This window comes from Mobula birostris, chromosome 3, assembly GCF_030028105.1.
Source record: "Mobula birostris isolate sMobBir1 chromosome 3, sMobBir1.hap1, whole genome shotgun sequence".
NCBI lineage: Eukaryota > Metazoa > Chordata > Chondrichthyes > Myliobatiformes > Myliobatidae > Mobula > Mobula birostris.
The window spans coordinates 22,982,605-23,008,784 of NC_092372.1; positions in this window are offsets into that span (position 1 = coordinate 22,982,605).

Genomic DNA, 26,180 nt, shown 5'->3' on the forward strand with positions numbered 1-26,180 from the left:
ATGATTTACAAACAGGGGCCGGATGGATTGAAAAGGCAGGGTGCCAGGAGCAGAGGCAAGCATCAGGCTGGTTCTGCTCACTGCTACACAATGTTTCCTCAGATCTGCATTGAGCTGAGGCTGGGGCGTGTTCCAGGCATTGTGTCTGATGATGTTTACTCGGCTCTGCGCCGAACTGAGGCTGAAGCTGTGGCCTACTCCAGCTGCTTTGGGCTTTGGGTCTGTGGACTCACTTTCATTCTGAATGCTATTATCTTACTTTTATCTTTGCACAATTTGTTTTTATTCTCTCTGCACATTGAGTATTTGAAGGTCTACCTTTTTAATGGGTTCTTTTGGGTTTCTTTGTTTTGTGGCTGCCTGTAAGGAGACAAATCTCAAGATTGTATAATGTATACATACTTTGAAAATATAGGTACCTGTAAATTTAAACTTTTAAGCTGAAAAAAGCTTTAAAAATGAGTTTCAAATGTTTCTCTTCTCACAGACATCCATTAAAATATTTATCTGCAATGAATTTACAATGTTTCACTCACAGCTTTGGAAAAATGACATGAAACATCAATTGAGATCACTATTTGCATAACACTCTAAACTATGCTATATTGTGGTTTTATCCCTGACATCTTTGTAGCTCCAAACCCTCTTGACATTATAGTTTTCCTCTTTTTCCTGTTAATTTGCACAGATGTGCAGCTGCCTAAAATGTCTTATATTCTTACTGGGCTTTTTTTTTGGATACAGAGTCATTTACTTATTTTTCCCAAATGCTTCATGTTTTCATAAGAGCTTAACTAGTTTCTTCTGCCGGAGATTGTTTTTGTTAACTTTCAGGCGATGATAAACCTGATCACACTAAAACATCTGCCAAATTGTTTTCCGCTAGCTGTCCCTCCTGTCAACTTGAAACATTCTTACACTAATGGTCTTTGTGTTTCACTCCATGATTACTCCTCTGTGCCCTGGAAGAATCTATGAAAGTACCATACCTTAACAACCTTGCCTCAGAACACATATAACAATTGCATAGTGAGACAAATTGTCCTCATAAAAAGCCTACTGCTTTTTCCTCTTTCCAAACAAACACACTCGAAAACTAGTTTTTCACATCCCACAAGAATATGGAATTTCTTATGGAATGCTAAGATTTCTATAATTCTTAACATTATAGAATTTATATATAGGAGGAGAAGTAGGCAAATTGGCCCTCTGAGTCTGCACTGCCTTTCAATTAGGCCTGATTTTGTATCAACCCGATTCTTCTGCCTTCTCCACATCACCTTTAACCCCTGTATTAATCAATAATCCATCAATCTCTGCCTTATGTACACCCAAAATGACTTGATCTGCACAGCCCTCTGTGGCAATGAATTCCACAAATTCACTGCCCCATGAATGAAGAAGTCCTTCTCATAAACAAAAGAAGACCTGCAGATTCCGGAAATCCGAGCAACACAGACAAACTGCTGGAGGAACTCAGCAGGCCAGTCAGCATCTGTGGGAAAGAGTACAGTCGCATTTCAGGTCGGAAAGTCGACTGTACTCTTTTCCATAGATGCTACTTGGCCTGCTGAGTTCCTCCAGTATCTTGTGTGTGTTGCTCAAATTCCTACTCATCTCAGTTTTAAAGGGAAGTCATTTTATTCTGAGCCTCTGCTCTCAAATCCTAGACCATTTCAGTAATGGAAATATCCTCTCCATGTTCACTCTTTTGGGGCTTTTAGCATTTTGTAGTTTCAATAAAATTACCTCCTCAATCTTCTTATTTTCCTCAAATTAAGGCCCAGATCTATCAAATGCTGCTCAGAAGTTAAACCCTTTATTCTCTAAATTACTCCTGTAATTCACAAATTCCACTTGTGAAGGATAAATGTCGGCCACGATGAAGAACTCTTTATTTTTCTTCAAAGTAAGGTCATGTTTACATTCAGCTGAGATAGAGGTTGTTTCATCTGCAAAAGGGTTTATCTTTCAGTGTGGTACTCACTCAGTAGTGCATGGACTGTCAGGATAAAATTTGTTCTTGGTCTCTGCAGTGAGCCAACAGAGGTGACATTGTTCCCTACTTGTAATGGTTAGCATGATAGGTTCTGCTTGCACCACAGATATTACTGTTATAGATTTCTACAAATGAAAGTGGTATTCCAGAAAGTATAATATATTAGATTTAAAGTCATTTGCCCTTGACTCCATACAGCAACTCTTTAAATTGCCAATGGTCAGTGATTTATCGATACAATTTAATAACATATAAATCGTCAATCCATTCCAATTAAATGCAGAGTGATATTTTTAATAGTTGCCGAAGCCAAATGAAACTTGGAAATAACTGCACAATACAATGTAATGCTGACAATGAACTTAAGACTTGGAAAACTGCAGGATCAACGCTAAGTCATTGCTCCTGCTTTCCATGGAGAAAGTGATGAATCTGATTCTTCTGGCAAGCAAGACATCACTTATTTGTTTAGTCGAACTTTGTAATGTGGATTGACAGATGTCCCTGCTGTTCCCTGGAAGGAGCCTGAGGCAAAGCGAAGTAATTTTGCCTGCAACAATCTGTGCGCCTCCAACCATAACAGGTCAGCTTACGGACTGTGACACAACTTGGTCACTATCGCTTTGCGAAAGAAGTCTCCTTATATATTGTAATATACACTGGAGGAGCTCAACAGGCCAGGCAGCATCTATGGAAAAGAGTAAACAGTCTATGTTTCAGGCTGAGACCCTTCATCAGGACTGCAAAAAAAGAGATGAAAGGTCAGAGTATGAAGATGGAGGGAGGAGAGGAAGTAGTTGATAGGTTGAACCAGAAGAGGTGGAGGTGTGATGTAAAGAGCTGGGAAGTCAATTGGTGAAAGAGATAAAGGGCTGGAGAAGAGGGAATCTGATAGAAGAGGACAGAAAGCCATGAAAGAAAGGGAAGGGGATGGAGCACCAGAGGGAGGTAAGGGTAGGTAAGGAGATAAGCTGAGAGAGGGAAACGCGACTGGAGAACGGTGAAGGCAAATACTGGAAGTTTGAGAAATCTATGTTCATGTCATCAAGTTGAGGACTACCCAGATGAAGTATTATGCGTTGCTTCTCCAATCAGAGTGTGGCCTCATCATGGCAGTAAAGGAGGCCATGGTCTGACATGTCGGAATGGAAGTGGGAAGTAGAATTGAAATAGGCGGCCACCGGGAGATCCTGCTTTTTCTGGCGGACAGAGAGTAGGTGCTTGGCGAAGTGGTCTCCCAATCTACGTCAGGTATCACTGATATACATCGGGTCACACCGGGAATACTGATACAGTAAAACAGGCTCAAGGGTGAAGTGTCGCCTTACCTGGAGTGACTGTTTGGGGCCATGAATAGTTGTGAGGAAGGAGGTGTAGGGGCAGATGTGGCATTCTCTTGTCTGGGATCATTATATATTGTAACTGAAATAATTCCAGGTTGGTTGAATGCAAGCTATTGCAAAAGACATAAAGAATAATCTAAATTGCAGAAATATGTAAGTAGCGCAGAAGACAATTAATGAGGTAACGTTCATAGGTTCACGGACCATTCAAAAATCTGATGGCAGAGGAGCAGAAGCTGATCCTATAACTCCAAGTGTGGGTCTTCTGCCTCCTGTTTCTTCTCCCTGATCTTAGTAATGGGAAGAGGCCATGTCCGAGATGTGGAGGGTCCATAACAATGATCACTGCCTTCTTGAGGCATCACCTCTTGAAGATGTTCTCAACGGTGGGGAGGGTTGTGCCTGTGATGGAGCTGGATGAGTCGACATCCCTCTGCACCTTTCTTGAGTATGCACATTGAAACCTTCATACCAGATAGCAAGACAACCAGTCAGAATTCACCGTACATTTGGCCCATCCATTTGTGAAGTGGTTGTTTTGTCTCACTGAGATACAGATCTGTGCAGTTCTCATTGCTCTGTTTATTTTTGGGTGTAGGATCCTTGGGGTGGGCGAGCTTTTGTCCGGGTGTGTTTGTAGGCTTGAAAAACACAGAGATTTGTCACCTCAGGTTAAGACTCAGCTGTATATCTACACCCAAAGGACAACGGACACTTTTTTGATGATAACAATGTGCACACTTTGGACAGGGAGGACAGGTGGTTTGAAAGAGGGGTTAAAGAACCCATCTTTGTCAAACTGGAAAACCCATCCCTGAACAGCGGGATGGGGTACGACACCACCTATCAGCTACTTACAACGCAGTCCTAACATCTCTACCCCAGCATCTCCACAACAGTTCACACCTCTATCCATGCAAAGATAAGACTAATGATCCTCTCATTACCTCTGTGACTCTTAATAACACTCATGTGATTGCTATACTTTAAACAACTCACAGAGTTTATAAGCCGGGAAACTACCAACCATGGATCAGAACTGAAGAAGCCTCTCGGGTGAGTGGCGAAGCATCTTCTAGACAACGCAGCAAGTCCAGTTGCCTTGATTTACTACTATTTGATATAGAGTCATAGAGAAGTACAGCATAGAACCAGGCCTTTAGGCCCATCTGGACCATGCCGAAATCATTTAAACTGCCTATTTCCTTTGACGCGCACCAGGGGCAGAGCCCTCCATATCCCTACTATCCATGAGCCTATCCAAACTTCTCTTAAACATTGAAATTGAACTTGCATGCACCACCTGTGCTGGCCGTTCATTCCACAATCTCACAACCCTCAGAGTGAAGAAGTTTTCCTCATGTTCCCTTAAACTTTTCACCTTTAACCCATGACCTCTGGTTCCATTCCCACCCAGCCTCAGAGGAAAAGTCTGCTTGCATTTACCTTGTGTATACCCCTCATAATTTTGTATACCTCTATCAAATCTCCTCTCAATCCTCTACCTTCTATGGAATAAAATCCTAACCTATTCAATCTTTCCTTATAACTCAGGTCCTCCAGAGCCGGCAACATCCTTGCAAATTTTCCCTGTACTTTTTCAACCTTCTCTACATCCTTCCTGTATCCAAAGGTGTTTTATCCACTTGAAGAATGTATCCTTGGTCCTTTGAGTCATTTCCAGTTGTGAAATTAGCTTTGACAATTCACTTCATGATTTTTAAAAAGCAAAAGTGAAAAAATGCATGGTTGGTTTTCTTGTGAACGTAAGTAACTCCTCTAACTTGATAATGCAATAAGCAGCCCACATACTTCACAGAAACATAAGTAAATAAATATGCAAATAAATTGACCTCTAAAATATTTATATACTTGCTGGATTTTCTTACAATTAACATAGAAGAGGATGCTTTATTTGATTTCTATAAATTATTGGCAATGCCATAAAATGAAGACTGAGAATCATACGTTTCATCTTCCTCTGTGTCACCTCAAGGGTATTGATCTCCTCGATGTTCGTGGCAGTTCACTCTGCCAGGTTAAGATGTTGCATAGGATACTATGCAACTGTGTCACTATCCTAATCGTCCGCTTGCTGTGCTGAACATGTCCCTGTAATGTAAACATACAGTCGCTACTATTCGTGTGACTGGCGAACTGGTCAGGCACTCAACCCACAGACATTCAGTAATTGCATTATATGGAAATGTAGATTTGAGCATCACTTTTAGTTGTTTGCATTCCAAATACATCTTGTGTTGCATCTTGTAAGCCTGTTTGCACTGGCACTCTTCCATCTGTGATCATGTGCATGAACCAGCCATTGCCAGGTCTGATTTCCAGGTCAAATCAAAGATCTTCCACAAAACAGGCTGTTCAAATTCAAATCTGCCTGTTCGCTTTATAAAGGAAAGAGCACAGAAGGCCAATTTGCTCAGATGACTCCGTATGACAGCCTGCAATGTCATTTTGTAATTTACAGCATGACTGCTATCAAGAAGTGGAAGAAATCCAAAGTTAATTTATGTCGATTTTTATTTTGACTGGGCTGAGATACTCATAAACCTAAGTTTCGGTACTTATTTTCCAGAACAACTTTGGTTCATAAAGACCATAATTTCACTTAATTTTAATGTTTCTGAGACCACATATACACTCAATGGCCATTTTATTAGATACCCCTATATAGCTACTCGATAATGCAAATCACCCACAAATGTGGCAACAACTCAATGCATAAAAGCAGGCAGGGATGGTCAAGAGGTTCAGTTGCTGTTCAAACCAAATATCAGAATGGGGATGAAATGTGATGTAAGTGGCTTTGACCATGAAATGGTTGTTGGTGTTAGATGGGGTTGTTTAAGTATTTCAGAAACTGCTGATCTTCTTGGATTTTTGTCCCACCGAGCCACGTCACCCAATAACCCATTGACTTAATCCTAACCTAATTACAGGACAATTCACAATGGCTAATTAACCTACTAATCGGTATGTAATTAGACTGTGGGAGAAATTGGAGCACCCAGAGTTTGAAGAAAATGGCTCAAAAAACAAAAATAGCACCCAGTGAGTGGCAGTGCTGTGGGTGAAAATGCCTTCTTAATGGGAGAGGTCAGAGGAGAACGGCCAGGCTGGTTCAAGCTGACAGGAAGGCAACAGTAACTCAAAAAACCCCACATGTTACAACAGTTGTGTGTAGAAGAGCATCTCTAAACACACATCAAACGTTGGGTGGATGGACTACATCAGCAGAAGACTATGAATCAGTGGTCCTAATAAGGTACAGGAGGTTCCTAATAATGTGGCCACTGAGTGCATATGCATGATTGCCTCCTGATGTTCGAAGTGCAGTTCTGATATTATCTGTGGCAAATTATATTTCCGTCTTCCCTGACTGAGCTGAGATCCATATTTATTTTACATAGGAACACTGGATTGAGATTGACGAGTTTTACAAGGATTAAAGACCACAAAATTTACTATTGCTAAGTAAGAGAATCCACTGATGTACCAAAACTTTAATTCAACATTACTTTCTCCATATACATAGTTTATTCTCCAGCAGATTTACCATGCATTGTTATCTTTCTATCAATTATGCTTGAAGTAGCATTTGTTTATATTATGTAAAAGAGAGGGAAAAAAACTATGAGATGCACAAATAGATCAGGTGTGTTCTTTTTGAAATCCTGGCTCTAATTCAAAAATATTGTGCTCATAATATTCATGTGAACAGTTTAACCCAAATCAGGATCCAAAACAGAAACACAATTCTGCCTGCCAATAATAATTTGGTAGTATTTGCTAATTATACTCATGTCCAAGCTCTTGCTCTGACCTCTGGGCAGACGGGAAAGTTACAGGACCCAGTAAAGAATAAATTACTTTGAAGTAACATTAATGCTTCCCAAACCACCCTCCCCCACCATCGCCCCCTCCCCCTACCAACTAGCGCCTTCTGTGCATATAACCTTGCGTCTTATTTTAATTCAGACATCAGAACACATTTCCATTATTCTAATGTGCACATCAAACCTTGGATGTGTCTATAGTTGTGGAAAATCCTGTGAAGTCAAGACTAAATGAGATGGCTTTAAGAAAAAGGAATAAAGTTCCTTTGGAAATGCTTCAAAGGGTGCGAGTGCCAGCAATCAGATTAATGGCACGCCGCTTGCCCAGCCAGATGTCACTTCAAAAATCATTTAATGAGGCATAAAGCGTAATGGTGGGCAAATTGTTAGGGTGAGCAACTGAAGGGGAGATAAAAAGGAAGTACGTGTCTTTTATTCACAATAGATTGCTTACATTAAATTAAGTGACACAGCAGTAAAGACACTTTTTCAGTTGCTGCAGAGATGAACAACTTTGATCCAAAAGGCAATGATTACTATCACTTAATTCAAGTATGTCATATTTTATCAAGCCTGTCCTTCAAAAATAATAATTATATAAATAGTATATTACACTGGTATTTAAAATATAATTGTGCTGTTTTCGAGATTAATTGAAAGACACCAACAAAGTGCTTTATTTACACATTAGATACTCAGGGCCCCAAAGCCCTTTTGTCTGCTTGGTCAATGCTACAGGACAACTTAAAGACTGATATAGTAAGTGGTTAAGTGGCAGTAAGCATGATTTTAAAAAGCATGCCATTAAATAAAGAATTAAAAGGTGATAACATTTAATACATCTAAATGAATGTGCTGTCCATCTTTATTTGCCCTGAGAGGGTAGTAAGTGAGAATCATACTGACTTGCTGCACTCATTATGTTAATGGCATTTCAGTGATGATGTCAGGAATAAAATTCCAGGATTTTGATGCAGTGGCAAAATAATAGAAATAAATGTCCAAGAAAATAGGTCCATTAATTCTGTGCACGGTATCCTAATTTCTAGATAATCTTCCAGTTTTGTGGCAAAAATTGAGTTCAATTAGTGCTTTTTGTTCAATGTGAATGAAAGTCTTTTACTAATCCCAGTCTTAAATTGTAATTCCTGAACTTGATCTTTCTCTGGAGCATCATCTTTGAAATCTGTAATATTGTTGGACGTATATATAGACTGCTTCTTTTTACATCGTATGTCAATGATTTGGGGTGTACGGGGTGCCAGGGAGGGGTAGCACCTCTGGTGGGGGAACATGTCGCGTCCTTTTCAAGGTGGTTAGTCCACCTTTGGTCCCCACCTGGCACTCAGCTCTCACCTGTGGCTCCTTGTAGCTGTTTGCATGCAACAGCGGCTGCACCCTGGGAAACAGCTTCGACAAGCCGGCTTAACCAGGTGAGGGTAGCCGACGGGTCTCAAACCCTCAGTGAGCTATGGAGTTGTATATCCCAGCACGTGAAGACAGACTTGGGCGGACTGAATGGACGAGACCAATGGAAGGTCCAACGGTCAAGAAGGCAGTCTCTGCAAGCGTTGTGGAGCGTGTAGAGCACGACAAGACACAGAAGACGTCCTGGTCATCCACTGTGCCTAGTCACATCTCCAGCCGTCTTGACTCTTGTCTTGCCACTGGATCCAGATGGGAATTGGAAAGAGAGAGTGAGGCTGACTTTGTGCAACTCTCCCTCACTTAAATCCAAATCAAGCGCTAGTCTCGACACCACCATCATCATCACCCTCAACCTTTGAAGTCCTCTGGTGATGGGCGAGTGACAAAGCAGCAGGTGTGGATACACTGGGAGCTTTAGTCACGGACCTGCACACAGGCGGCTCAGGTCTAATGGTCACTTTTCGCTAACTGAAGCAGCAGTGAAACTCGGCGTCTACCTGGGCGACTGAGCAGCCCTCTTTAGGAATGCACTGCTCACCTCTGTTGTATGAGGAAGGGGCTAGAAAAGGTTCCCTAAACATTGGCTGCTTCCTTACACTCTGGACAGTTTACCGCGGCTGGCAGGGATCCTATCTTGGCAGTCGAACATCACAAAAAAACGCAAGGTGACACCGCTCACCATTGGCACTTGGAACGTGTGCACGCTATTGGACAACCCTACAGCAAACAGACCAGAGAGAAGAACAGCCTCAGTTGCCAGAGAGCTTGCAAGATACAACATTGACGTAACAGCCCAGAGTGAGACTCGTCCTGCCAACGTAGGTGAACTGACTGAAACTGGAGGCGAATACACTTTTTTCTGGACCGGTTGCGGCAGCGATGAGCGTCGTGATGCCGGAGTTGAGTCACCTTGTTCGGAAACTTGCCCGTCTCCCCAGACGTGTGAACGACTGGCTCATGACACTACAGCTTCCGCTACAGTACCGAAATCAAGCCACTCTGATCAGCACCTATGCCCCCACAATGACCAACCCAGACGTGACAAAAGGCAGGTTCTATGAAGAACTAGACACACTACTATCAGCAGTGAGCAGCACCAACAAGCTGATCTTACTCGGCGACTTCAATGCAAGAGTGGGGTGCGGCTCTGCAGCCCGGCAGGGAGTCGTTGGGAGATATGGAGTGGGCAAGTGTAACAGTAACGGCCTACTCTTACTGAAGACATGTGCAGCACACGACCTGCTCATCACCAACACAACCTTCCGCCTGCCTACCCGTAACAAGACCTCCTGGATGCACCCCCACTCTAAGCATTGGCATCTTATCCACTATGTCATTGTCAGGAGAAAAGACAGGCAGGATGTCAGAGTGACCAAGGCCATGTGTGGTGCTGACTGCTGGACAGATCACAGGCTCATTGTCTCCAAAACGAAGCTCCGCATCAGACCCAAGAGGCGACCACAAGGAAGCAAGGCTATGAAAAGAATCAATGTGGCCAGGCTGAAGAACTCCAGCATTGTTTCAGCACTGGCTGAAGATTTAGAAACCAAGCTTGCTGACCTACACCTTGCAGACAGTGCTGTGGACGACTGGGATCGCTTCAGGGATGCTGTCCATTCATCTGCACTGAAGATGCTAGGGCTCTCTACCCACAAGCAGCATGACTGGTTCAATGAGAGTGATGAGCAGATACAGGCTCTACTGGTTGAAAAGAACCGCCTTCATCGTGCCCATCAGAACGACCCATTATCAGCTGCCAAGAAAAACGCCTTTACCAGTGCTCGCAGGATAGTTCAGAATAAACTGCGTAAAATGCACGATGCCTGGCTGAGCACCAAGGCAGATGAAATACAGGGATACGCTGACAGAAACGACTTGAAACGATTCTATGACGCCCTCCACACTCTCTACGGACCTCAGTCTCTCAGGAGTTCCCCCCTCCTGAGTATAGATGGTACAACTCTCATTACAGAGAAGGCTCAGATCCTGCAGAGATGGGCTGAACACTTTGAAGCCGTCCTCAACCGACCGTCATCTATTAACGATGAGGCGACAGACAGGATTCCCCAGGTCGACATCAACAGCACCATGGATGACCCACCGGTAGTAGCCGATGTCACGGAAGCTGTCAGCCAGCTATCCAGTGGCAAAGCCCCAGGGCCGAACGCCATACCTGCAGAAATCTACAAAGCCAGTGGTCCTGTACTTATAGTGAAGCTCACCGAGTTGCTCCAGTCTTTTTGGAAGCAAGGATCCATTCCTCAGGAACTTAAAGATGCATCTATCGTATACCTCTACAAGGGGAAGGGCAATCGACAAGTATGCAACAACCACTGAGGAATTTCCCTGCCCTCCATCGCAGGAAAAACCCTTGCAAGAGTCCTGCTAAATTGTCTGGTCACTCACCTGGAGCTGGGCCTGCTGCCAGAGTCACAGTGTGGATTTCTCAAAGGTCATGGGACTATTGACATGATTTTTGCCACGTGCCAACTTCAGGAGAAGCATCACGAGCAGCATCGCAAACTCTACACAATGTTTGTTGACCTCATGAAAGCCTTCGACACTGTCTGCCGACAAGACCTGTGGAGGATCATGTCAAAGTTCGGCTGCCCACCAAATTCATTCAGATGGTATGCCAGTTCCATGATGGCATGATGGTCACAGTGCTGGACGGCGGAGAATCCTCTGAGGCATTCCCAGTCACCAATGGTGTCAAACAGGGCTGTGTGCTCGCACCCACACTGTTCAGCACGATGTTTTCTGCCATGCTGAATGATGCCTTCCTGGACAGTGATGCTGGAATCAGCTTCAAGTACAGAGCGGATGGGAAGCTCTTCAACCTGAGGAGACTTCAAGCTGTTACCAAAGTGAAGGAGACTGTTCTAAGAGACTTCCTCTTCGCCAATGACTGCACTCTGTATGCTGCCTCGGAGCCAGAGATGCAAGTCTATATGGACAAATACTCCACGGCTTGTGACAACTTTGGACTCATCATCAACATCAAAAAGTCAGAAGTCATGCATCAGCCTGCCCCTCATGCACCGTACACAGAACCCAAAATCACAATCAAAGGACAGAAACTACAGGCAGTTGACAAGTTGACCTACCTTGGCAGCGCCCTCTCCCGTTATTTATAAAAATAAATAACAGATGGGGTAAGAGGGGGAGGTGGGGCATTAGCGGAAGTTAGAGAAGTCGATGTTCATGCTGAACGCAGCAGGCCAGGCAGCATCTCTAGGAAGATGCTTCCCTCCCCTCCTCTCTCTGCTTTCCGCAGGGATCGCTCCCTACACGACTCCCTTGTCCATTCGTCCCCTCCATCCCTCCCCACTGATCTCCCTGCTGGCACTTATCTTTGTAAGCGGAACAAGTGCTACACATGCCCTTACACTTCCTCCCTCACCACCATTCAGGGCCCCAAACAGTCCTTCCAGGTGAGGCGACACTTCACCTGTCAGTCGGCTGGGGTGATATACTGGGTCCGGTGCTCCCGATGTGGCCTTCTATATATTGGTGAGACCCAACGCAGACTGGAAGACCGCTTTGCTGAACACCTATGCTCTGTCCGCCAGAGAAAGCAGGATCTCCCAGTGGCCACACATTTTAATTCCACATCCCATTCCCACTCTGACATGTCTATCCACGGCCTCCTCTACTGTAAAGATGAAGCCACACTCAGGTTGGAGGAACAACACCTTATATTCCGTCTGGGTAGTCTCCAACCTGATGGCATGAACATCGACTTCTCTAAATTCCGCTAATGCCCCACCTCCCCCTCGTACCCCATCTGTTATTTATTTTTATACACACATTCTTTCTCTCTCTCTCCTTTTTCTCCCTCTGTCCCTCTGAATATACCCCTTGCCCATCCTCTGGGATCCCCCCCCCCTTGTCTTTCTTCCTGGACCTCCTGTCCCATGATCCTCTTGTATCCCCTTTGCCAATCACCTGTCCAGCTCTTGGCTCCATCCCTCCCCCTCCTGTCTTCTCCTATCATTTTGGATCTCCCCCTCCCCCTCCCACTTTCAAATCTCTTACTAACTCTTCCTTCAGTTAGTCCTGATGAAGGGTCTCGGCCTGAAACGTCGACTGTACCTCTTCCTAGAGATGCTGCCTGGCCTGCTGTGTTCACCGGCAACTTTGATGTGTGTCACTCTGTCAAGTTAACAACTTTCTTATGGGTAGCCTATCTGAAACCTCATCTAAAAAACACTCAAAAAACCAACCCATCAATATCAGATCCCAAGTTTCACATACTTTTTTATTTCGAGTTAATTACAACCTAGTTCACCTCCCTCATTCCCTTTTGCAAAATCTTGCAAAATAACCATTGGAACCTACATATATTTTAAATTCTGGTATTCAAATAGTCTAATTAAGTAATGACAAATAGCAAAGAGGACGTAATGAAGGGCCTTGGCCTGATTCATTGTTTATTCTCCTCCATAGATGCTGTCCAAACAGATTACCCAGAGATATCAGCAGTGGTGGAACATTGCATTCATAATGGCCATAGGATTGACTTTGGTGGCACAAAACAACAGGTTTTGGGACCACTTGGTGAAGGAAACCATTATAACAAAGCTAGAGTTTTAACAAAGATGAAAGTCTCACTGTAAGTGAGAACTGGAATTCGATTGTAAACAAGGTGGGACAGCAAAATTTGATTGGATGAGGACTAACCAATCAGGAGGGAAGGATGATGGGTATATATATATATACCACTGTACTAGACTTGCCTAGGCATCATCCCTGATGAAGGTGGCAGAGTTTGTAATTCAAACATTGGTTAGAATCGATACCTGTACCCAGCTGGAAGCCTGAGAACAGTTTATTTTTCAGATAGACTGGAAAAACACTAGATCCTTTGTCCATCGTCACTTTCACATTCTCCTTACCGAACACCAATAAGAAGTTGCTACAGCTCCTGAGAAAAGATCAGTGACTAGTTGTACATTTTGTTCTGTTTCTTGGAATTTCACTATTCTCTGGAAAAAGCAGTTGATCCTCATCACCACCCTCAGTCTATTCCCACTAATCTTGAGCCTATGTGCCCTAGTTCGGTGGAATAAAGGAAATTACAATGGCATGAGAGGAGAACTGGCCAAGGTTGACTGGACAGGGACACAAGCAGGAAGAAGAGCAGAGCAGAAATGGCTGGAGTTTCTGCGAAAAATGAGGGAAGTGCAAGACAGATATATTGTAAATAAGAAGAAAATTTCAAATGGAAGAAGGACACTACTGTGGTTGACAAGTGAAGTCAGAGCCAAAGAAAAAGCAAAAGAGAGGGCACACAATGAAACCAAAGCTAGTGGCAAGATAGAGGATTGGAAACCTTTTAAAAACTTGCAGAAGGAAACTAAGATGGTCATTAGGAAGGAAAAGATAGATTATGAAAGGAAGCTGGTGACTAATAGCAAAGAAGATACTAAAAGCTTTTTTAAGTATATAAAGGGTAAAAGAGAACTGAGGGTAGATACAGGACCAATGGAAAATGATGCTGGGGATATTATAGTAGGAGGCGCAGAGGTGGCAGAGGAACTGATTGCGTATTTTGCATCATGTTTCACAGTGGAAGACATCTGCAGTATACTGGACATTCAAGAGTATCAGGGAAATGAAGTATGTGTAGTGAAAATTACGACTGAGAAGGTGCTCAGGAAGCTTAATGGTCTGCGGGTGGATAAATCTCCTGGACCTGATGGAATGCACCCTTGGGTTCTGAAGGAAGTAGCTGGAGAGATTGTGGAGGCAGTAACAATGATCTTTCAAGAATCGATAGATTCTGGCATTGTACCGGATGACTGGAAAATTGCAAATTTTAATCCACTATTTAAGAGGGTGAGAGGCAACAGAAAGGGAACTATAGATCTGCTAGCCTGACATCAGTGGTTGGAAAGTTGTTGGAATTGATAGTTTGGGATGAGATTATGGAGTACCTGGAGGCACGTGACAAGATAGGCCAATGCCAGCATGGTTTCCTGAAAGGAAAATCCTGCCTAACTAACCTACTGCAATTTTTTGAGGAAATTACAAGCAGGGTAGACAAAGGAGATGCAGAGGATGTGGTGTACTTGGATTTTCAGAAGGCCTTTGGCAAGTTGCCACACAGGAAGCTGTTTAGCAAGATAAAAGCCCACGGAATTACAGGGAAGTTACTCACATGGGTGGAGCATTGGTTGGTCGGCAGAAAGCAGAGACTGGGAATAAAGGAATCCTATTCTGGCTGGCTGCCGATTACCAGTGGAGTTCCACAGGTGTTGGTGTTGGGACCGCTGCTTTTTACGATGTATGTCAATGATTTGGACGATGGGATTAATGGACTTGTGGCTAAATTTGCTAATGATACAAAGGTAAGTGGAGGAGCGGGTAGTTTTGAGGAAACAAAGAGCCTGCAGAGGGACTTAGGTAGTTTAGGGGAATGGGCAAAGAAGTGGTAAATGAAATACAATGTTGGAAAGTGGATGTTAATGCACTTTGGTGGAAGAAATAAACAGGTAGACTATTATTTAGGTGGAGAGAGAATTCAAAATGCAGAGATGCAAAGGGACTAGAGAGTCCTTGTGCAGGATACCCTAAAGGTTAACCTCCAGGTTGAGTTGGTGGTGAAGAAGGTGAATGCAATGTTGGCATTAATTTCTAGAGGTATAGAATATAAGAGCAGGGTTGTGATGTTGAGGCTCTATAAGGCACTCGTAAGACGAAACTTGAAATATGGCGTGCGGTTTTGGGCTTCTTATTTTAGAAAGGATATACTGACATTAGAGAGGGTTCAGAGAAGATTCACAAGAATGATTCCAGGAATGAAAGGGTTACCGTATGAGGAACGTCTGGCAGCTCTTGGGCTGTATTCCCTGGAGTTCAGCAGAATGAGCGGGGGGATCTCATAGAAACATTCTGAATGTTAAAAGGCCTGAACAGTTTAGATATAGCAAGGTTTATTTCCCATGGTAGGAGAGTCTAGGGCAAGAGGGCACGACTTCAGAATTAAAGGATGTCATTCAGAACAGAGATGCAGAGACATTACTTCAGTCTGAGGGGGATAAATCCGTGGAACTTGTTGCCAGGAGCGGCTGTGGAGGCCAAGTCATTGGGTGCATTTAAGGCAATGTTAGATAGTTTCGTGATTAGCTGGGGCATCAAAGGGTATGGGGAGAAGGCAGGGGAGTGGGGATGACTGGAAGAATTGGATCAGCTCATGATTGAATGGCGGAGCAGACTCAATGGGTCAAATGGCCTACTTCTGCTCCTATATCTTATTGTCCTACTTACCAGTGGAAACAACTTTCCTGCCACTATCTTATCAATCATTCATAATTTTACATATTTTTGTAAGATCTGCTCTTATTGTTCTGAATTCGAGCAAGTATGTTCCGAGGCCACTCAAACTCTCCTCAAAGGCTAAATGCCTCATCTTCAGAATCAACCTGATGAGCCACTCCTAAAGCCAGTATATATTTCCTCAAGTAAGGAGATCAGAGCTGCATGCAGGTGCACAGTACTCCAGAACTGCACACACTACTCAGTACCGTTTGTTTGTTATGTGCTGTGTCGTATAACATAGATGATCATGGTCTTGACCATGATTGTTCTTGGCAAATTTTTCTACAGAAGTGTTTTGCCATTGCCTTCTTCTAAGCTGTGTCTTTACAGGACACGTGACCCCAGCCATTATCAATATTCTTTGGAGATTGTCTGCCTGGCATCTGTGGTTGCATAACCAAGACTTGGATATGCACCAGATGCTCATACTACCATCTATCACCTGCTCCCATGGCATCACATGACTGATCAGGGGGCTAAACAGTTGCTACACCTTGTCCGAGAGTGACCTGCAGGCTAGCGGAGGGAAAGATTGCCTTACATCTCCTTTGGTAGAGAGGTATATCTACCTCATCACCGTATACAGTTGCAGTGTAACCATCCTTCTCTTAAATTCAACCCACCCAATAAAGGCCAACATTCCAATGCCTTTGTGATAACCTATTGCACCTGTAAACCAATCTTTTCTGATTCAAGCACAGGCACTTCCGAGTTCCTCTGCACAACAGCATTCTGCAATCTTTCACCATCTAGATAATATACATTGCTTACCTTGTAAAGGGGCAAATGTCAACCTCACGGAACTGAGGTGGGGATCTGCTACAGAGAACACTGCATAAGCAATTGTCAAGAGCTGGAGTATGGTGAGAGGCTTGCATGCCTCCTAACATGTGAAGATATAAGAAACAGAAATAGAAATAGGTCATACAATCCCTTACACATGACCTACCATTTAATAAGATCATCACTGATCCTTCACTTTATCTACCTTCCCAGTCTATCCCCTGTTGGAGGAGGTAAAATCCTACATGGGTAGAAATGAACTCTCCTGAGTTTGCAAGGAAATCATTAATGTCAAATGTACTAGTTGACACAAATTGGAACTAGACCAACAAAATCCTTTTAGCTCTCCTTGGTCCACTGGGGTTGCTTTGCTAAAAAACACCTTTGAAATTCCACTTAACCATGCAACATAAAATGTGTATCAATTCATCTTAAAACAAATGCAAAAAATGAACATAACAATGCGTTAAATCAGTAGTTTTACTGGCATGTGATGATGGATATGACTACATTGACATGACAGCTACTAGGAGGAGATGTTTGCTGTGGCTCAGACTTTATATTAGGAATATCTCATTTACTTTGGTGGATCTGTACAAAAGCTTGCTCAAGGGAGAGCAGTCAATATGGTTGGTTGACCATAATGGGCCAAAATGAGATGGCTGTGGCTGACATTTCCGAAGGGAACTACTGCTGTACTTCAGTTAAGTATCTGGCTCCACTGAAAGCCCACTAAATGTTTAAATAATGTACTTTTTAAATTATGTAAAGCAATTCAAAGTTTATGAAAAACAGCACCGGTTCTGATGGACACTTTTAAATAGAGTCATAGTCATCAGGCAATATGGCACAGATACAAGCCATTCAACCCAAACCGTTCCTGCCATCCAATGTGCTCAACCAGTTAGCTCCAATTTCCTGCATTCATCCCATAACTAAATTCCGCTAAATTCCTGTCTAACTACTTCTTAAATGGAACTTGTGCACCAGCATTAGCCACTTCCTGTAGTAACTCATTCAATATGCTCACAGTTTTCTGTGTGAAAAATTTGCCTGTGAGGTTCCTTCTAAATCTTTCCCCTTGTACTGTAAGTTGATACACTATTAAAATACAAGGGAGGGAGTGTATCGTATAGCCTATATTATAATAAGGGATTACTTTATGTTTTAGTAACACGTCGTGGCATGCGCTATTAGGCACGTATTAAGCATGCGCTATTAGGTGCGTATGGATCTGTATATATGTGCGCCGAGTTCGAATTCGGCCATTAAAAAAATCCATGAAACTTAGCTCCTGTCTCCAGCGTTTTTATTAATAGAATTGTTGTGTAACTAGGCCACATACACAACAAATTGGCGGTGAGAATTATGAACCTGCATCTTATCGGAACGCTGTGTTTTTGTTGATAACGACACATGGAGGAGAAGAGAGATGAAAAGGAGCGACACATGCATCTAGTTGGAATGCGCTTGTTGCGCTAGCAAAAGGGACACATGAGTCAAGTGAAATGTGCTGTGTCCGCAAGGGGCTAGCTAAAAAGAAAACAAGCAAAAATGGGGCTAAATTAATATAACGAAGATGACGATGATTAGAACAATTACAGCGTTTGATAGTTGCATTGAAAACTGGGTAATTTACATTGAAAGAGTGGAGTTATATTGTGATGTTAATGGTGTTAATGATGAAAAGGAAGCCAATTTATACTTCGTGTCAAATCTACACTGTAGCCTGATGCGCACCTCCCCAAAAATGTAACCATATGTCACGGCGACACAGACCGCAACAACTGTGATTGGTCTGTTAGGCAGCATCACATTTCCTCCTACGCTGCAATAACTTCCCATTGGGCAACTGAAGGGCAGGGAAGGAACTCTAGCTGCAATGCTTTCCATAATGCTTTACAGACCTCCAAAATTATAGAGGACCCTGTGCTTGACACCATTTTGTAGCTAGCTGTTACAGCCTGTTGACTTCCACCTGAAACTAAAACTCGAGTAGCGATTGCCAGTCTCTGAGTATATTGTGCGTACACTGATGCAAGATAAATGGTTGGAGATGATGAACCAAATCGTTAAATCTACCTGCCGACATCCAAAAATATTTGAAATGTGTTTCCTCGTCTATGTCTCTCAGTTGCCGGACAAGCACAGAAAATTCACCCTCCTTTGGTTTCAGTCGCCATTGTTTGAAGTTTGAGTTTCTTTGTGTTGAGTTTCAACATTAAGAAACTTATCACAGTGGCATAGAAACCCCACTGCCAACTAGCGTTTTGGCGGTGAATTGCAGAGCGATGTAGACACAGCAATGCACAAGTATAAATGCGCACAACGGCGTAGGCCACTTATGAAGGCTACGGCGTAGGCTACTACGCAGAAGTATAAATCAGCCTTTACTCAGTGTTATGGGAGCAAAACATACGGGTGGCTACGGAGCTTGTTAACCCCTGAAAAGCCAGCTGACAAAATGTTCAAGCAAATAGTAGACACTCTCCAACAGCATTTAAACCCCAAACCTCTGGTCGTTGCTGAAAGATTTAAATTTCACAAATGGAATCAGAGCAAAAATGAAAGCATTTCTGAATATTGTGCTGAATTGCGCAAATTATCAAAACATTGTCAATTTGGCGCTGGTCTATCGGATGCATTGAAGGACAGGTTAGTATGTGGCATGCACTATGAAACCACACAGAAGAACCTCCTGTGTGAAAAAGACCTTACCTTAGAGAAGGTGCTGAACTTTGCCATATCATTGGAAACAGTAGCGTGGGGTGCTTCAGAGATACAACAAAAATCTCTGGAATATGCTACAAATAAAATGTCACTGAACAGAAATGAAGGAAAGAAATGTTACTGTTGTGGGAACATGCTGAACAGAAATGCAGGAAAGAAATGTTACTGTTGTGGAAACATGTCACACGACCCCGAGGACTGTTGGTTTAAAGACAAAAAATGCAGAAACTGTGGCAAACAGGGCCACATTGGCAGAGTAAACAGCAGGAAAACAAAGCCAGTAAACAGCAGGAAAAGGAAAGGTACATTGCAGCAGCAGGAAAAGGACAAAATACAGAGAAACAAGAAATCCCAGAAAGGAAAATACAACAATGTACACAAAATGAAAGAAAGCAGTTCTGGTGAAAACGACTGAGACAAAAGTGAATTGTCTTGTCTGCAACTTCACAACGTGAAAGAGACAGATGATTGAAGAGTAATATAGATCACTCCACAAATGGCAGGCGTGAGACTGAAAATAGAGTTGGATTAGGCTCAGCTTTAACAGTGATCTCTGTATACGACTACAAACGGCTGTTTTCTCACATATCTCTGAAATGAACTAAACTACTGCTAAAGGCTTACACAGGACAGAAAGTGCGTCCCAAAGGTAAAATTAAAGTGACAGTGGCCTACGGAGACAAAACACAGCAGCTGAACCTCTATGTACTGAAAAATGGAGGACCATCGTTTCTGGGACGTGAATGGCTCAGGAAAATCCAGTTGGATTGGCACACCATCAAGGCACTAGATGTGTCAGCAAAGGAGGGCAGCAAGGCTACATCTGAGAGACTGTCAATACTTGCTGACCCTGAGGAAGTGTTCATGAAAGGAATAGGAACACTTCAGGGCATGAAGGCAAAGATTGAGATTGAGGAAAAAGGATGTTCAAAATTTCACAAAGCCAGACCAGTGCCATATGCAATCCGTCTTACAGTAGAGGCAGAGCTGAAAAATCTGGAGCAGACTGGGGTCCTGTCAAAGGTGCATTGGAGTGAATGGGCCACACCTATTGTTCCAGTGACGAGAAACCAAGCAAGTTGCGCGTATGTGGAGACTTTAAAGTGACTGTTAACCTAGTTCTCCGCACAGTACAGTATCCTCTACCTCGTATTGAGGACATCTTTGCTTCCCTATCAGGAGGGGAAGATTTCACAAAAATCGATTTGGCCCAGGCTTATCTCCAAATGGAAATCAATGATGCATCCAAGAAATATCTGACAATAAATACACACAAAGGACTTTACCAGTACAACAGGTTGGTGTTTGGGATAGCATCAGCTCCTGTAATCTGGCAAAGGGGAATGGACCAGGTCCTGCAGGGGATCCCAGGGACTCAGTGTTACCTGGATGACATCATTATCAACGGCAAAGATGACGACGAACATCTTTCTAACCTTGAACAAGTTCTCACCAGGTTATGAGAATATGGGCCCAGAGCTAATTGACAGAAATGTGAGTTTTTCAAAAAGAAAATCTCATACTGTGGGCATGTGATCAACAAGGATGGCTTATACATGTCTCAACAAGATAGAAGCTGTGCTTAAGGCACCACCACCTGAAAATGTGTCTCAGCTGAGAGCTTATTTTGGACTAGTGAACTATTACCACAAGTACTTGCTTAACCTATCCACAGTCCTACATTCACTAAATGCACTATTACAGACAAGGACACATTTTAAGTGGACTGAGAGCTGTGAAAAAGTGTTTCAAGAAACTAAAACTCTCAGGTAAGAGGGGTGTTGTGTATGTGGCCTGGTTACACAACAATGCTGTTAATAAAAACGCTAGAGACGGGAGCTAAATTTCATGGTTCTTTTTACTGGCCGAATCCGAACCAGCACACATATATACAGATCCATACGCACCTAATAGAGCATGCTCAATATGCGCCTAATAGCGCATGCCACGACCTGTTACTAAAACATAAAGTAGTCCCATATTATAATGTAGGCTATACGATACACTCTTCCCCTTTTATTTTAATAGTGTATCAACTGGATTTATTTACTGGGGCACTAAGCTAAACAAATATGTTTACCCTTAACATACAAATATTTACCAATTGTTTACATAGTAACTTAATAATATGAAATTATAACAAAGTAACTTAATAATATCAAATTATAACAGCCTTTTTTTTTACTTTCGGTTTAGGACCCATTTATAACTCAAGTCTCCGGGGGAGGTCTTCTCTGCCTCTCCGGGTAATGTCTGTCCTGAAGCGTTTGCTTTGGGGAATGAGTCTCCACAGGTACATCAGGTGGGTCCTCAGCACTGATGACAGGCTTATCTGTAGGTGAAGCTGATGTGGTCACATCGGGAGTGTTTACTTCTATGTCTGAGGAGTCTGGGTAAGGTGTTGTTGTGTTTTTCACTTGTGCATCCAGGATTTGGTCCACATGACGTCTCCATATGTTCTCTCCCACCTGTACTCTATACATCAGTGGCCCGTCTATGGCAGAACTTGTACCTGGCTGCCACTTTTCAGTCCAGTAATCACATGCAAGAACCAACTATCCCACACTGGAGCTCCGTGTTGACTTAGCATTCAAGTGTCTGAACTGTCTGTTCTGCACATCACGCCGTATATCCCGTATATCTGGTTTGAGAAGATCCATACTGGACCTCAGGTTCCTGTTCAGAAACATCATCGCTGGAGTCTGATTAGTGGTTGCATGTCCTGCATTACGATAGGCAAGGAGGAAGTTGTCTACCTTGTGTTGCAGTGGTCGATTTTCGCTGTCCATTGCCTTGATAGCTTTTTTGAATGTCCGTACAAATCTTTCTGCCAAGCCATTTGTGGATGGATGGTAAGGGACAGATATAAAGTGCTTGATTCCATTGTTCTTCAGAAAACTTCAAAATTCTTCAGAGACAAATCATCATCCATTGTCTGTGCAAATTTGTTCTGGTATGCCATTCCTGGCGAGCATGGTCCTCAGAACTGTAATGGTCTTTTCCATAGTGGCTGTCTTCATTTTGATGACCTCTGGCCATTTGGAATGTGCATCAACGGTGATGAAAAAGATAGAGTCCATGAATGGTCCAGCAAAGTCAATGTGTACTCGTTGCCAAGGTGATGAGGGCCACTCCCATGGATGGAGGGGGGTTTGTGGTGGTGTGTTCTGGATCTTTTGACATCCAGAGCAGTTCTTGGTCAAGTCCTCAATCTGTTTATTGATTCCCGGCCACCATACATAGGCACGGCCAAGACCTTTCATCTGCATCGTACCCAGATGCCCCTCGTGCAGTTCCTCCAGCACTCTGGTGCATAGCTTGGGAGGAATCACGTCTTGTGAACCACACATTAGTGTTCCGTGACACACTGACAACTGCTCCTTCCTCACTGAGAAGGCTGGAAACAGTGTGTCACTACACACTGGTCATCCCTTTACCATGATGTCATACATTTTTGACAACATAGTCATTGCATGTTTCTCTTTCAATGAGGCTGTTTGTCACTGGTAGTTGTTCAACTATTGTGTGAAGGACCTCTGCTGAATCCATTTGTGTAGTTACCTCTGAAGTCGGCAGTGGTAAATGTGACAAACCATCTGAGTTGCCATGTTGCTTGGTCCCCCTGTGTTCAATGTCATACATATGACCTCCAAAGAAAAGAGACCATGGCTGCGGCCTTTGTGCTGTCATCACTGGAATGCATTTCCTTGGGTTGAAGATTGACACGAGAGGCTGATGGTCAGTCTACAGGGTAAACTTTTGACCATACAGTTAATGACTGAATTTCTTGACTCCCTACACAAGGCTTAGGGCCTCTCTGTCAATCTGTGCGTAGTTGCGTTCAGCTGAAGTTAGCATTATTGAGGCATTATGCCTCATTTGGGAATTCACAGGCACTTAATAAGAAAAAAAAACAAACTTTACTTCCAACAAGTAACGGACAATCAGCTTCGGGAATGTATTACTTATTGTGATACTTTGAAATTTCTGTTGCCACAGAGTGCCGAAACAAAATAACAAGCATCTTACTTTCAGAGACGATAAGAATTCCTCAGCTGCATTTTAAGATGAGTTTTGAATTAATTTAGTCTGAATGAAAATGGAACCAGTTGCAACGAAAGGTGAAGAGGTGATATAATTGATTGATAGGCAGAGGAGATGGCAAGCATTTGCAACTGTACTCTGCTCTCCCATTTGAAACAAGTTGAGCATGACTGAATGTGTGAAAGTCATTCTGACTTAGTCCAGATGCACTTTTACTGCTCTTTTAAATCTAGTTGTCTATGTGAATCTACACAGCTCCAGCAACTATGACTTGAGTTCACTTAATGGAAATATTAGTATTCATTAAAAAAGTTTTATTCTCATTGGTTATTTTTATCTGACATTGGTGGAATATTCAATATTGATTTAATATTGTAGATATTCTACCAATACTTCTTGTGAATGACCAAACTTTTTTTTTGGCTTAGCTACTAATTGTTAAAAGAGATTCACTTCATTCGTCACATACACATCGAAATATCCAGTGAAATGTGTCATGATGTAAATGACCATCAGAGTCCAAATATGTGCTGGGGGCAGCCTGCAAATGCCGCCATGTTTCTGGTGCCAACGTAGCATGCTGACAACTTACTAACCCTGACCCATATGTTTTTGGAATGTGGGAGCAAACTGAAGCTCTCAGGCAATCATGGGGAGAATGTACCAACTCCTTAGAGACAGCAGCAGGAATTGAACGTGGATCTTTCAACCACTGACACTGCAATGCAATTACACTAACCTCTGCACTGTTGTGCTGCCATACAGAGCTGACAGAAACATCAGTTCGCTTTGATGGTTTTTTTATATGGAAACTTAAAGCAATTCTATTAACAAATTTGAATATTGAAAAACAACTCACAATGTAGCAGCAAAGTTTAGTTCAAAAGCTAGATGAGGAATGCATAACACGCTATAACACATCCATCAACTTAGTATACAGGTTACATGTTTGACTTGAATGATATAAACAAGAAACCTTATGCTTCATTTCCTCTATAGAATATTGGCTGGCACCAGTCCTTGTTATTTGGACTTCATTCAAGGAAGTCACTAACGTATTCCCTATAATATTCTCAGCTCTTCGGAGAGCATTGACCTAGAAATTCAATTACACAGCACAATTTTAAGTTCCTCAGGATCAAAACAATGCAGAGTATACAGTACTTTTTTTTGTATTTCAGGATTGAGATGGTTCCTTAAGGTTGTTATAGTCGTGGATGGTAAGGGGGATAAACTCCCACTACCTATTAAATGCTCTCAATTTCATGTGTCTCAAATAGCCTCTGACAACCAAGTCCAGGTCCTGGCCATCATAAATGACTTAGCTTCAAAGCCCAGAGGAACTGATGTACTGAGGGGGCAAAGGCGGGTTCCTGGCACCTTAAAACCAACTGCTTTGGGCAGATTGCACTTGTCAGCCCTGGTTGGCAGTTCATCTAGGGAAAAGAAAACTCTGATTTCCAATCTTTGCTGCCTTGTGGCTATACACACTCAAGGAGAAGGCTTTGGGAGTAAATCCCAAGGAAAAACCTAGAGCTGGAGTTCCTAAGGCAGGTTGAGTTCAATGCTGACTGACAACGCTAGCGATGTCACTGGTGTCAAACTACATCAGACCCTGCTGTTTCTTTGGATTCATCGACTGCATGGAGAAGGGGAATCTGCTGTATGAGCAACAGCTTGCTCTCCAGACATTTATGTACTGGATTGAATATCACATGGACAGCTGAGATGCAATATCCGTGGTTGACCCAGACCAGGAAAGAGCCTCAAGAGATGTAATGTAAAAGCAATTGTTTGTGGCATACATAGCATATATACTGAGTCCTTGGATCACAAAGTAACACAAAGGTACCTGTAGCTCACAGAGGACACAAGGACGATGTTAATGCTTTTGTAGCACCCAATTAACACACCAATGAGAATTTGATTCTGATATAATAACTACTATACAGTGTAGATCACACAGAAATTCCAATTTGAACAACTGGACTAATAATAATAATAATAATAATAACAACAATGAATATTTTATTGATCCCAAGTGGGAAATTCTTTTGTAACAGCAGCAACATTTAAAAACACACTTAGCAGTGTGCCTTCTTAACTAATAATAAAGTACAAAATAATAATAACCACAATAATAATTTACCAATGTGCAATAATTTGCAATAATGTATAGTAATAATGAACAAAATAATAAAACAGAGACAATTGAACTATGATGTGCATTCTCCTGTCACACAGAGATGAACTGTTGTATAGGCTTATTGTATTTGGAAAGAAAGATTTTCTGTAATGATCCTTGTGACAGCGGAGCTGAACGAGTCTGTTTGAAAGGGTGCTCCGCTGCTTATTCAGTAGGTCATGGAGAGGGTGTGCCAGATTTTCCGTAATGGATAACCGTTAGTAATCTCCTCTCCACCACTAACCCGCCAACTGCACGTATTCTCCCTCAATATGATATTGAACTTTATTATATACCTGCACTGCACTTCCTCTGCAGTCTTTTGCACTTTATTCTGCATTTTTGTTGTTTTACACTGTCCTACCTGGGTATTCGGGCAGATGGGGCTCATCATCTGTGATTGGCAACTCACCTAGAATGAAAACTCTGATCTCATACCTCCGCTGCCCTGCAGCTATACCGACTCATGGGAAAGGCTTCGGGAGTAAACCCAA